The following is a 12,301-nucleotide window of genomic DNA, read 5'->3' as shown; positions in this document are numbered from 1 at the left end:
AGAGAGAGAAAGAAAGAGAAAGAAAGAGAGAAAGAAAGAAAGAAAGAGAGAAAGAAAGAAAAAGAGAGAAAGAAAGAGAAAGAAAAAGAGAGAAAGAAAAATAGAGAAAGAGAGAAAGAAAAAGAGAGAAAGAAAAAGAGAGAGAGAGAAAGAAAAAGAGAGAAAAAAGAAAGAGAAAGAAAAAGAGAGAGAGAAAGAAAAAGAGAGAGAAAGAAAAAAGAGAGAAAGAAAAAGAGAGAAAGAAAAAGAGAGAGAAAGAGAGAAAGAAAAATAAAGAAAAAGAGAGAAAGAGAAAAAGAGAAAGAAAAAGAGAGAAAAAAAGAGAAAGAAACAGAGAGAAAGAAAGAGAAAAGGTGAAAGAAAAAGAGAAAAAGAAAAGAGAAAAAAAGAGAAAAAGAAATAGAGAGAATGAAAAAGTCAGAGAGATAAAGAGAGACAGATGAAGAGAGAGAAAAAGATAAAGAGATAATGAAAGAGACAGATAAAGAGAGAGATAATGAAAGAGATAAAGAGAGAGCAAGAGAGAGATAAAGATAGAGATAATAAAAGAGAGAGAAAGATAAATAGAGAAAGAGAGAAAGATAAATAGAGAAAGAGAGCAAGATAGAGATAGAGAGAGAAATAATGAAAGAGAGAAATAGAGAGATAAAGAGAAAGAATGAAAGAGATAAAGGGAGAGCAAGATAGAGAAAGAGAGAGATAAAGAGAGAGAAAGAGATAAATAGAGAGAGATAAAAAGAGAAATAGAGAGATAGATAAAGAAAGAGAGAGAGAGAAAGAAAGAGAGAGATAAAGAAAGAGAGAGATAAAGAAAGAGAGAGAGATAAAGAAAGAGAGAGAGAGATAAAGAAAGAGATAAAGATAGATAAAGAGAGAGATAAGGAGAGGAAGAGAAAGAGAGAGCAAAGGAGAGAGAGATAATGGGATATAGAGATAGATAGATATAGCGTGAGATTTGATATGCTAGATAGATAGTCAATCAGTTGATTGACGGAATATGAGATAGCGGGATAGATAGATATGAGATGATACGGTAGGTAGATATCAGTTGATAGATATAGCTAGACTATACAATATCCGACTGATTTTCTACCCCCCTCAGCCCCATCTCCCGGCCATCATTACATGCAGGTCCTGGGATTGAGGCTCGGCAGCAGATGGGCCGGATTGCTGGGTGCGGGATGAGGATTAGCAGGGCCCAGGCTGCTGCCGCGGATTACAGGCTGTGACCAGAGGACGTTCTCCGTGGCCTTGGCTGCTGTACACACAATGGGCAGGACGTGCTCCCCCGTGTCCATCTCCCAGTAACCACTCCCCCTCCTCCGCCGTGTCGGGCATCGTGGGCCCACTGATCCCCCCACTGGTCCTCCGCTCCCCGCCGCCCTTCTCACCGGTTCTTCCCGCAGCCCCGCTCCCGTCTCGCTGCAGTCCGGAATCCCCTGCAGGACCCGAAGCCGCCGCGGCCCGTGACGTCACGGTTTAAAGCTCCGGCCCCGGCCCCCGCGAGCAGCCAATGGGAGGCGGCGCCGGCCCCAGATGTTTCCCGTCCCGGAGGTGTGCAGTCCTGCTGGGGGGGAAGGGTCCGCACTGGGAAGGTTCTGGGGCAGAACACACATGTTTTATGTCACCCACAGGTCCCCTCCTGTGTGCAGCCCCCTGCTGTATTTAGTAGGGGGCTTATGAGAAGTATGCCCAGAGAGCACTCTAGTAGTATGATTACAGCCTGGGGGTGCTCTGTGAGTGGGGGTACTTGCCTTAGGAGAGTTGAGATGTTCTACGCTAAGGCTGGCTTCACATAAGCGTATTTGCGCGAATGAGTGTTACGTTTTTGCGGAAGGAACTATGCTTTTTTTGTACGCAAGTTTACGTATTCTACTGTTGTTTTTGCACTTGCACGGCATGTTTAATCGCGCAGATTGAAATGGCTAATTAGACTAATGAGTTCCATATCACGCATCTACCTGCGTAACCCCCATTGACTTCGATGGGGACCTTTGGTACGCAAATGTGCAGGAATACAGAGCACGCCGCGGGGTTTTTCTTTCGCAACAGAAATGTATAGGAAAAAATATGCGCAAGTGAGCGAAGCCACTGAAATCAACGGGTTCTATCCTCTACGTTGTATGCACGCACATCTATCTGTGTGCATCTAGCCTATGGCCGGCTTCACATGGGACGTATTTGGGGGCCTAATTGTGCACGCAAAATTTGCGAACAACCTGCTGTGAATAGAAACCAACGGTTCGTTCACATGCGCGCATTTTTATACGCATTTTGGACTGTCCAGAGCCCTAATTGCGCAGGAGAAAAAGAACACATCTGGAATTCATTAGACTAATTAGCCATCTTAATGGCTCTCAGCATCAGTGCTTTTTTTGGTGCATGCAAATACGCGTGCCTTCCATACGCCAAAAGTACACTAAAGTACGCCAGTGGGCGTACAAAAAACACGCCGCTCATGCGTGCGCAAACATGCATACACTAATGTGAAGCCAGCCTAAAGGTAACATTACACAGAACACTGAACGGATTGTTCCGTGTAAACTGCGTTTTTTGTGCCCTCGTAGACTTGAAGGGGCATTAATAGTGCGCAATATGCACCAAATATTGCGCCTGAAGCCGGCCTTCCTGCCTCCCCAGTTCTCATGTATGTAAAGGTTTACTTCGCTGATCTGATAATCCAGTTTGATATGAAGATTAAGGCTGCCGGGTCATCCATGTACATCCAGACACTGAAATCACACGCACTGCAGAACTGTACAGCATTGAGGTCAGAGCGCGAGGCTCGCCTATTGATTCCTGCGTGTAGCCAGGCAGCATGTATGTGACCTAGTTTCCTGTCATCTGTGCAGCATACGTAATTCATATGTGTCCGGACTTACATGAGCATCTGGAATCCCCGATGGGTAGCAGCGCCGCGGTGCAGACCGAGATCCTGAGGTTCAGTTCGACCGAGGAAACATCTGCATGGAGTTTGTATGTTCGCACCATGTTTGCCGGGACTTCCTCAGGTTCTCGGGCTTTCTGCACTATACTGATCGCTCAACTTGGTGGCCTTTGAAATTGCGCCTAGTTCCGCATATCTTACTATAAGCACCAGTGTGGTTTTGAAAATCCACAATTGGTAAAATCCTCACGTATGAACTATGGCGCAGATTTCCATAGTATTCAATAAAATATTAAAATGCTGCGGATTTCGCTTTAGAATCCTCGCCCAAATCTACAGTGTAATTCCACCAAGCCCTTAAACACCCCGCCCTGCGGTCCTCACTCAGTTAGCTTATACCGCTAAATTGACGACATAGTGTACGGACGTGTGATCGCTGCAGCCAATGACTGAGCAAATTAGTCAGGTTCAAACAGACACTCCTAGTGATTGGCTGTGATTGTCGCATGCCCAAATGGGACATAAATGCTGAAATGATGCAATCAGAGACCATCAGTGGCCCTCTGGAGCACGCGAGGATGTAAAGGGGCTCTAAATTATTATTGGCCTATCCTTACCGTAGGTCTGCTGCCTGGAACACCTGCCGATAAGCTATTCTCTGGGTGCGCTCATGCACTGAGATGATTTCTGAAGGAAGCAGACAGCTCCGTTGTCACTGCAGTGGCCAGGCTCGGTACTGCAGCCATTCTTTTCCATGGGAACTTGCTTGGTCATTGAAATGAGAACGAAGCAAAAATCAGCTCAGTGTACAAACATACCCACCAGGGAATAGCTTATTGGTAGAGGGGCGGCAGACCACCACCAATCTACTGGACAACCCCTTTAAAGGGTGAGTGTACAGAAATGTTATGTTATAGTCAGAAGATCCCTTTAACTCTACTTTCTCAGAATGAAAAACCTAAAATAGCATCATTTATTCATTTACTCTTTTCTTCATAGCCATAGTTTTTGCAAAACCCATGCATCACCGAAGCCCCTTCTCCCATCTAATAGCATTTAGTGCTCCGTAGAAGTCGGACGGGGATACGCCTAGCTGCTGTTTCACATGATCAGCTTAGCCTGGATAAAACACCGCTACAACTTTCTGCCCCTAGGAAATAAGGAAAGCAAAAAAAAGCACATAGCAGTCTTGCGAGCTCACAGCATCTGGGTCTCATTTACCCTTCCAGAGAGAAGCCAAGATTTGCATTCCCCTCGTGTTTACATTAGTGCTGTTTGCTCCAAATCCCACTGGCGGAAACAGCCGCCCTGTCCATGGAGTTTTTTTTCTTTGCTGGATACTGAGGGGCCCTTGTCCTGAAATAAAGACTCTCTGAGACCCCTCTGGAACATGTTCCCAAGTTCTCCGACGGTGGAAGACGTATGTGAACACAACCTCCAATCTTCCACATGTGGAACAAAACATTGATTTAAAGCTATCAGCTCTAAGTAGGGGCGAATGACACTGACGGGGCGGACAGTTCGCCATTCGCCTTACTAAACTTTTCTGTCCCTATGAAGGCTTTAATACAAGATGGCAGGAGCGGCGCTCGGAGGAAGCCCGTGTGCGGACGCTGCTGGAATGTTTGCAAACAGTTGGAGTCATAAGCCCTCCTTTCTCCTGTAACTTCACCCGTTGGCATCCGTGAACTCCGTACATAGAAGGAAGGAATGAAAAGGGCATTAAAGGGGCTTCATAGTTTGGGCAGGTTTTGGGAAATGGGCTATAACAATCAGGTTGGCATCGTGCGATTTTCGCCTGCCAGTAAAATGGCAGATTCTGAAACCAATGATCTACAACGGTTTTCTTCGCATCTGCGATGTTTTCACGGATGCGATGTTGAGAGAACAAAAAAATCGCAGCTTGTTCTATTTTTCTGCAATGTGCGATTTTTTCATGTGCGATTGTTTCCCTACGGAGGCTTCTTTTTATCGCATCGCAATGCTACACACGTGCATTGCGATGCAATTTTAACATTAAATTTCCCATTGGCTTTTGTGATAAAAAAAAAAAAATCGCCCGGCCGCAATGCGATGCGAGATTATTCTCCAAATAAAGCATCTCAAAAATCGCTGGAACAAAGATGCGATGTTCTCGTGGCAAAATTGTGATCGTCGTGTGAAACGAGCCTAAGCGTTGTGTCATTAAAGCCGGTGTCACATGGGCGGATTTGCATGTGCAATATGCAGAGTATGGAACCCGTTGATTTCAATGGGTTCCTAAACATGCGCGTATGCTTCCTGCGCATTGCGGTCACACAAAAACAAAACGCAGCATGCTCTATATTTTGCACATTTTTGCATCCATAGGTCCCATAGAAGTCAATGGGGATGTGCGAATGTGCACAAAATACACTAGGAGATTCGTGAAACACTGCGTAAGGGCAACTTCATGTCTGCGTATTTGCGTATGCAAAATATACACGCACAATACGCAAAAAATAGAACCCATTGATTTAATTCGGTTCAATCTTATTTTTTATTTTTTTGCGCAGGCAAGGTGTGTGGAAAATGAAATATAGCATGCTCTATTTTTGCGCGTATTTACGCACCAAAGGTCTCCATAGAAGTCTATGGGAGGTGCATGCCATTCAGGAGGCTGGAATCGGCACATGTGATGGGGCGGAGCTACGTGATGATGCGTACAAGGGGGCGGAGCCAGAACGCTACTCGTGCCGGACCGAGCCGAAGGGAAAAGACCCATCTGCGCAAGCGCGTCTAATCGGGTGATTAGACGCTGAAATTAGACGGCACCATGGAGACGGGGATGCCAGCGCAGGGAAGGTAAGTGAATAACTTCTGTATGGCTCATATTTAATGCACGATGTATATTACAAAGTGCATTAATATGGCCATACAGAAGTACTTAACCCCACTTGTTATCGCGGGACAACCCCTTTAAAGTAGAAGGTCTCAACCTTCCTAAGGCAAGTACCCCAAATCAGACAAATGACATAATTGTTCTGGCTAATTAGCCATTTCAAGCGGTGTATTGTTTGCCGCAAATGAATATGCCCTGTTGACACAAAAAGTACAGTAAAATACGTCAAAACGCACGCAAAAAAAGTTCCAAATACGCGCATGCTCGTGTGAAGAAGGCCTAAATGTAAAAATGACTGTATATTAATAAATAAGTAGTTACAGAGATGGCAAAAAGTTTAGTAATTATAATAGTTTCATGTAGGGATAGTGGAATTTTTTTAGTTTGACTCCAACAGTGATTGCCACCATATTGGTTGTCACTTTTGCCTTATGGATTATAGACGAGGTTTTGTATCACCTGAGGCAATTAACACATAAAGTGAGACCTCTTAGAAAAAACAATAAACATCTATTGAAAACAAGCAAGTGAGAACTTGGTGGAGCAAATTTAAAGGGAATCTGTCGCCATGCTTTCGAAGCCCTCACTGAGAGCTAACTGGCTTCCACTGCTCCTTCTCCGTCCACCACTGCTGGGAAGTTAGGTGATCGCTGTGGCCAATCAGAAGCCACAGTGAACTCCTGGCATCATGGTGCCCTGGATGCAGAGGCGTAACTTGAAGCTCCCGGGCCCCAATGCAAAACCTGGAACGGGGCCCCCAACTATAATGCTTTATTCATAGTACTGGGCTTCCTATATGGAGAAGAGAGGCCTTATGGGCCCCCTAAGGCTCCTGGGCCCGGGTGCGACCGCATCCCCTGCACCCTCTATAGTTACGCCCCTGCATGGATGTGAGCGCTGATGCCGGGATTTTGGAAGGTGACTCTGCGGCCTCTGATTGACCACAGCGGAAGCCTGACTTTCGGCTGTGGAAGGAGCAGCAGGAGCTGGCTAGCTGTTAACGAACTACTAGATGTCAACTGTTGATTGCATTTTTTAACATTAAAAAAAAATCAATATTTTTTTAGTTCCTGTTTCTCCCAGCTGAACATTCACCATGTGCGCTCTCATCAGTTCCTTTCCTCATCAACGCTTGCAATCTAATTACCCGGTGTCAGACATACACAAACACTAGTGCCAAGTTTACAGGAAGTCAGTCAACCTATGAATATAGTTTCTGGAGCTGCAATTAAACTAGAGCACCAGAGTAGTTCCACACGCAAAGCGGTAGAGCACAATAATTCCAGGCACCGGGTCAAGTAAGGCCGCCTTAACATCTACATCGGGGTTCCGTTTTCCTGCTCCATTCAGGAAGCAGGAAAGGAGGATCCCCTGGCCAAATGAGTATTAGTGTATCTTGACGCCACCGGAAGCTAGGGTTTGACAGAAGGAACGCCCCTCTCACACCCCTAGCTCCTGATTGGGTCAAGAAACAAAGGTCCTGAAATTACCTAAACTGCATGGGGAAGCACTGTAGCCAGTGAGTGAGGAGGTGTAGGTGTCTGTAATGGGCCGCTGACCTGCTGTGCTGTACATCACCTAAGCGACTGTCTCCTGCCAAGCTGTCCTGCTCGTTGAGGTGTCTGCGGGCCAGTGCCCATAAGGCGTAATCTCTCAGCACTGTAGGCTGCCTCTTCTCCTAATGTGTACGGCGACCGCATGTGTCGCCCACTGCTGCTGTACTGCTGGTCTTGGTGGAGTGGCCGACCGGGGGTAAGGAAAGGGAGGGGGGAGGGAGCGCCTTCAGCGGCGCCGCTGGCAAACGCACTTCGCGGCCCAGTGGGTTCCCTTATGCCCACCCCGTCAGCACTGTAACGCACAGCGGGGTGCGTTATTCTTTCCTGCCGCCGAGGCCTTGTTCTTTTCTGCCGGTGGAGCGGGGATTTCAGCGCCGCCAATGCGCGTCTCCTGCAGGGCCTCGGAAGTCAGGGAGGTGCAGCTCTGCATGCTTAGCAGCAGAGTGGCCGGTGGGGAAGGGTTAACTCCAGGCCTCATTAGCAACACGCTTGCTTCTTCTGGGCAGGCGACCGTAAGGGGGTTTAAGCTCGCCGACACCGCACCTCGGGAAGGAAGCAAGGTCAAGGGCTCCCTAAATTGCACCAACAGCCTCGGCTTACTGGGCTGCCAGCACCTGCAGCACAGCCACCTATTCCAGCCAATCAGGTATAGGGGGTGTCACCCCACTGTCAATCTTGACTCCACCAGTTCTTCTGGTGGCGTCAAGATACACTAATACTGACCGAATGTCCATCTTATGACGGAACAGAACAGCGCCGAACGGACTCCATTAGCCATAATAGGGTCTTTTCGGTTTCCGCTCAGCTGCCTGGCATTTTACTGGAAGAAAAGGCGCTGCATGCAGATTCATCAAGGCAACTCTACTGAATGATCAATCTGTCGAATTTTAAGACTGTCTATTCTAAGTTTAGACCATCTTTTAGTTGGCTTAATTTATTCCAAAACTTGCACCAAAATTTTGGCACAATTTGCTGCAAACTTTGGAACAATTTAGTCCACGGCCCTTTGTTGCACACAGCAAAAAGAAAAGTCTGAAAGTGTCTAAAACACATGTTAAAGTGGTGCAAATCATGCTTGACAATTTGCACCTCCCTGTATTAGGAGCATCATGCGTCGGCAGAAAGATTATTAGAACTGGCATTTGAGATGCCGATCTTTATAAAATTCCCCCAAAGTATATTAGAAGTTTGCAGAACGTTTCATGTATACAGTGATTAAGCATTATGAACCTAAAAATGAAAACCCCTTTAAGGTTGCTGTTACATGCAGCGCCTCTCCTCTACAAACCACAATCGGAGCTATTCAATCAAATGAGTTCAGATGACGGCTGTAATTAGCATAGCTGCATTTTGCAATGCAGTGATCCTGCATGTAGCCTGAAATGGCCATACGCTAGACAGTTCAGACAGCCACAGATTGCCATTTGCTGTTTTTCTGTGCAGGTTTTCGTCCCGGACACAATGCCATAAATTAACCCTTTCCAATCCACTGTCTGACCTCTGAAGACATTATGATTTAAGGCTGTACAGCTCCGATGTTGGAAGACGTCCGTCGGGGTTCTCTTACTGTATATTGCCAGCCTCTCTGCTGTCGGAGCCTATCCAACGTGTCACCTCCTGCAGTACTGGCTCTAGCCAGCAGATAGTGCCGTTGTATAACGGCAGAAAAAGAGTAAGCCCCCTAGGAAAAGCAGAATACAAATTGGATTGGAAAGGGTTAAGATTATAAATTAACAATTAGCAGATCAGTCCCTGGTTTGGCTTAAGGCCCATTTACACCAGCAGATGATCGCACAAATGACAGTGTTAGTAACAGCTTTGAGCGATCATTTTGCATAAACTTTTAAGTAGATACTCAGCTACTTAAATACAAATTAAGTGTGCAAATGAAGCCTTAGCTGAATGCAGTTAATAGCCTGAGAGCTCTTACCTGCGCTCAGATCCTTTGTTCTCCACGGGAAAAAATGCTATTAGCACTCCCCGTGGAGAACTTCTGATAAGAGTGAAGGACGAATTTTAGGTTGGACTGAATTTAGCGATCAGCTAGCAGTGCCCGAAAAGCGCACAATGGGCGCACATTTACATGCACCGATTATCACTAAAACGATAGCTTAGTGATTTTTTAGCGATCATCGGCTGGTGTAAATGGGCCTTTAGGCCTGGCTTCTATTGATGGAGTACACGTCTGTTTTTGGGCAAGAATCATTTTCTTAGTATCGCCAATGATCCAAAAAAGACGTTGCATCAGCATCAGGCACACTCTTTTGTGGCAACCAAGGCGTTGACAGTTGGCAAAAAATTGTCTAATTTGGCCTTTTCAAACAGACAAAGTCTACACTGTATGACCAGCCTGGATCAACTGGTCACTATGAATGAGACCTGGATTTATTTGTATGACCCGGAAACCAAGGAGCAGTCAAAAGAGTGGAGGCACAGTGGTTCTCCTCGCCCAAAGAAGTTCAGCCACTAAGGGGATGGCGTCTGTGTTCTGGGATAAGGAGGGTGTGCTGCTAGTGGACTACCTTCAAAATGCTTCCACCATCAATGCAAGGTATTACATTGAACTTTTGGACCAATTGAAGGCAGCTCTGAAGGCCAAAAGGTGCGGCAAGCTGTCCAAAGGAATCTTGTTCCTGCAAGAAAATGCCTCCGCTCACACTGCACAAGCGACCACGGAAAAAATGGTGAAGTTAGGCTTCCACATGGTTGACCACCCACCTTATTCACCAGATCTCGCTCCCTCCGACTATCATCTGTTTCCAAACCTGTAGAAACGCCTCAAGGGTACCAAATTTCACACCATTTCTGATGCCATGGCTGCTACAGATGACTGGTTTGAGGCACAACCGAAATCCTTCTTTTTGCAAGGCTTACAGAACTTGGAATACCGATGTAAGAAGTGTGCTGACATCAGCGGAGAGGATGTGGAAGAAATGTAAAGTTTCATCTTCCTATCTCGTTTCTTTCTGGGTAAAGCCAAAGACTTATCAGCAGCCCCTCGTACATGTACACGACAGTGTTGAAAATGGGTGCATGCACACAGGCTTTTTTACTCAGACTGATAGCATGTCCTATTCTTGTCCGGACGAATATAGAACATGTCAATATGCCTCGTTCAGCACATCGGACAGCACATGCACGGGATGTACAAGTGCTGTCCAACGCGAGTTGCGCCCAAGAATCACAAGCGCAACTTTTAAATCGCCCATATGCATGTACCCTTACTATGAAGAAGGTTACTGAGTGTGGGATGACTGAAATAAGGCCCAGAAGATGCGCATGGCTAAGGTTGTATCGAAGAGAAACATTATAACGGTCCAGAGAAAATGCAAACGGCTGTTCCCATTTTTTATTAAAATTCTCATGCTGTATATATTTTGTAGTTGAATTTTATGCATTTGTTACATTTTCTCTTTTTCTTGTTGATAATTAGATTATCTTAAAGGGGTTTTATGGACAAAAACTATTGATGACCTATCCTCAGTTAGATGACGGGGACCGGCTGCATAGCATTCCCAGCAATCACCTGATTGCCCAGTCATGACAGCGGGCCGGATACGCATCACAGGAGACGGAGCGGAAGTCGCCCAGCTGACTTCACTTCCATTGAAATCAATGAGAGCTGAACCGGCTATTGATTTCAAAAGGTGTGAAGCCAACCAGGCCACTTCCACTCCAGCCTCCTATGATGCACATCCGTCCTGCTTCAGTGACAGCGGGCCAGGCGATCCTTGGAGATCCTGCACAGTGGATCCCCGATGATTAACTATTGGTGACCTATTTTAAGATTTTGCCCAGAAAATCCCTTTAAAGTAACCCTCCAGTTTTGTAAAAAAAATTTGGCCTGGGACCAGAGGGGAGTTTTATTACTTACTGTTGGTCTTCTGTGCTGATACCCCTCCCTTCCGCAGGTTCCCGTTGTCCAAAATGGCCAATGCAATCTTCAGACTACCTCACCCCCACAGTGCATTGGTAGTGTTAGACTACCAAGGCACTATACCTTCTTCTAGTACTTTGTGCTGAATCTGTGACAGAACCTCTAAGGCCTCCTTCCCACGAACGGATTTCCGCCGCGTAATTCGCGGCGAAAATCCGCTGCGTTGCACGCAGCTATTAGGTTCTATTGAACCTAATAGCACAATGCTCACGATGCGTAATTCCACCGCGGAATTACGCACCGCGATTTCTCCCGTCCTCACCCGCAGCATGCTCTATTTTCTGCGGGTGAGGACGGGCTGTACGCACTGACGGCTTCCATTGCAGTCAATGGAAGCCGTCCATTCACGCTATCTCCCGCTGTAACCAGCGGGAGATAGCGTGAAAAAACGCTTTCCCGCCCACCGCGTCACGTGACACGGCTGGTGACGCGAGAGCGGTGGGCGGTGACGAGCGGTGACGAGCGGTGACGCGGCGGTGGTGGGCGGGGAAGCGATTTCACGCTATCTCCCGCAGGTAAGTATAGGGGCTCTGGGGGGCGCCGTGACGGGCTTCACAGCGGAATATTACGCTGCGGAGCCCGTCACGCTCGTGGGAAGGAGGCCTAACCGGACGTTCCAACACAGACGTGAAACCGGCCTGACTCCTTACATTTTCGATTTCCCTTAACATGTTTTTCAATTTGGGGCCGTGGAAGACGTTCTGTTTTTCTCACGGTATATTACTGCAGCTTAAAGCCTCAGTAGAAGATTAAAGTAACCATCTGACTTATTTACATCCTGCGGAGGAGACATTTTCCCTTTATCGCAGGATCTGGTGAATTTATGCACATCAGCTCTGTAGGTTTGATTACTTAACAGTTGGTATCTGGAGGCTAGGGAGATGAGTTGACATAGAGATTAACAGTTGTGATACAGACGATCTGCCATCAGATGCTCAGAAAGCTTTCATTTCACTCTGAAGTTGTTTAAAGTTCGTCTTTATCTTCCTTTATTAGCTGTGATGCTAGCGTGTTTCCTAAACTTTGGTCTTGTGCACAAGCTAGCTGAAATGTGTTTGTCA

At 46.5% G+C, this 12,301-nt stretch overlaps 1 protein-coding gene across 3 annotated transcripts in view; it reads right to left on the bottom strand.

The window, feature by feature from the left end:
• Positions 1-1,464, bottom strand: part of NCKAP5L (NCK associated protein 5 like) — a 79,952-nt gene extending 78,488 nt beyond the window's left edge. For all 3 annotated transcript variants that reach the window (XM_066585814.1, XM_066585847.1, XM_066585839.1), the window contains exon 1: positions 1,392-1,464. The gene's annotated coding sequence lies outside the window, so the exon portion shown is untranslated. The remainder of the gene's footprint in view (positions 1-1,391) is intronic.
• Between the last annotated feature and the right edge of the window lie 10,837 nt (positions 1,465-12,301).

The sequence above is a fragment of the Eleutherodactylus coqui genome, chromosome 1, assembly GCF_035609145.1.
Source record: "Eleutherodactylus coqui strain aEleCoq1 chromosome 1, aEleCoq1.hap1, whole genome shotgun sequence".
NCBI classification, from domain to species: Eukaryota; Metazoa; Chordata; class Amphibia; order Anura; family Eleutherodactylidae; genus Eleutherodactylus; species Eleutherodactylus coqui.
Note: the sequence above shows the minus strand (reverse complement) of the source record. Positions and strands in the feature narration are given on the sequence as shown.